Raw genomic sequence first — 1951 nt, forward strand, 5'->3', positions numbered from 1 at the left:
TAAACCATCTAATTTGCATACTCTGTTACAACAAACTAATACGTAAAGTAAAGCAACATTCGTATACTTAAAACAGTGCTAAAATGTATCCAATAATGAATATATGACATAAATCCAGGTAGGACAACTCATCTCTAAAATAAAACTAAATATAAAGCGTTGCAAAAAAGATCTCTGTGGTGGAAGTTGAACCACATTAACACAGAGAATCTATGAGTGAGCAAAAGATCAACTAGAACACAGAGATAAAGATATGGTCAAAACAGAAGATCAAAAATAAAGATAGGGTCTATGGCCGTGCCACCCTGAACAAGCCCGATCCCGTCTGATCTCGGAAGCTAAGCCGGGTCGGGCCTGGTTAGTACTTGGATGGGAGACCATCTAGGAAGACCAGGCGCTGTAGGCGTGAAAAATTAAAAATAATAAGGGATTGTAAGCTGAGAAGGTCCTTGCAATCTGTGAGGTCAACCAAGGGTTGCCTCGCCTGAAAAGGAAAGGAAAGAAAAAGAAAGAGAGAGACATCAGTGATTACATTTTAGTAGGCAAGAGGAGAAGATAAAATTGAATTTAAAATGAATAGAATGTTTACAAGTTCAAATGAGAATATGAGAATATGATAATACATGTTTGTAGGCATAGCAGGAATGAGGTTATGTGCAAGTCGTGTGGGGACTAATGAGGTAAAACGTTTAGAGAAGAGAAAGGTTGGAAAAGTTGGAAAAGGTAAAAAAGGTTGGGAGATTTAAGAAGTGCCAAATCATTTCTATCTAATTATGAAAGTAACAGGGAGACCTCAACAATTTGGACCGAATGTTGACCTTCCTAGACCCAGTTTTAAGGGAGGTACTTCCACTGGCATGTTAGACAGGGCTACAGTGAAGGGAGTACAGATTAGAAGTCTCAGCATTTCCCGTCTTTTCATTAATTTTCACTCACTCGCCTTTTTCTCAAAACATGTTGAATGTCAAAGAGGAACGTGCCCTAATTTTGTCATATGTTCGATAATGCCTGGCCTATTCCAGCTAAGGGAGGAAAAGGGTGAACAAGCACACTGCATTACCCCTTGTTCCGTTTAGCCTGGTAAGAAGTCTGGATTCTTTGGAAGGAAACCGGTAAATATAAAGAAGTCGAGGAAGACATGATGGTGGTCTGGATTAGAGTAGTGGTTTTAGTGCACATGAGAAGGTTTCCAAGCAGAAGAAAAAAAGAAACAAGAAACAAAGAAAGAAACAGCAGATTTCTAGGCCATCCCCCCAGAGTTTCTGATTGAGACAGTCTAGGATGGGGATCTTGAGAAGTTGCAGGTGGTACAGATGCTGCTAGTTCCAGACAACACTGAGAGTACCAAGTTAGAGCAATGGGACTAAGAATGAAAAGCAAAGTGGGTGGGAAGGAACACTTTCCAAGGGATTAGATTGCTTTAGTTTTGATTGTTTGTTTGCTTGCTTGTTTATATGATGGAGTATATACTACAGGGTAGAATGGAGTCTCCACAAGGTATTGGTGTAGGTATTATATCGCTTGCTTTTCTTGTTAATCACTCTGTATCCTTTCATCTTTTCTTCTTTCCATTCTTTTTATTTTCCTATTCCTTTTACTCATGGAAGCTCTGACTTCCATGCTTCTTTTATTCTCCATTTTTCCAGATTTATAATATTCGAAAGGAAGTATCTCAAAAAATGTCTCTAAAATAAGAAATTTTATGTAAATTCACTTTTTACTCTGTGTTTCAGAAAAGAAATGTAGTAGATGTGTTATTCATATTGACTTTGGAATTATTAATAATATATTAGTTAAACATGGATAAACTTTTTTTTAACGATTACTTTCAGTACCTTAAAAGATACATGCATTTAGAAGTATTTTTATGAAATTGGATGTAGTTAGAAATGCTTTATTTCAATCAAAGAAAATTATGCCATTATTTATTTGAATAACAATACAGATTCAA

At 36.5% G+C, this 1951-nt stretch overlaps 1 pseudogene; it reads left to right on the top strand.

Moving 5' to 3' along the window:
• The first annotated feature begins 287 nt into the window (after positions 1–287).
• On the top strand, positions 288–406 carry LOC111743702 (annotated as a pseudogene).
• The last annotated feature ends 1545 nt before the right edge of the window (positions 407–1951 follow it).

This window comes from Pteropus vampyrus, unplaced genomic scaffold, assembly GCF_000151845.1.
Source record: "Pteropus vampyrus isolate Shadow unplaced genomic scaffold, Pvam_2.0 Scaffold119, whole genome shotgun sequence".
NCBI classification, from domain to species: domain Eukaryota; kingdom Metazoa; phylum Chordata; class Mammalia; order Chiroptera; family Pteropodidae; genus Pteropus; species Pteropus vampyrus.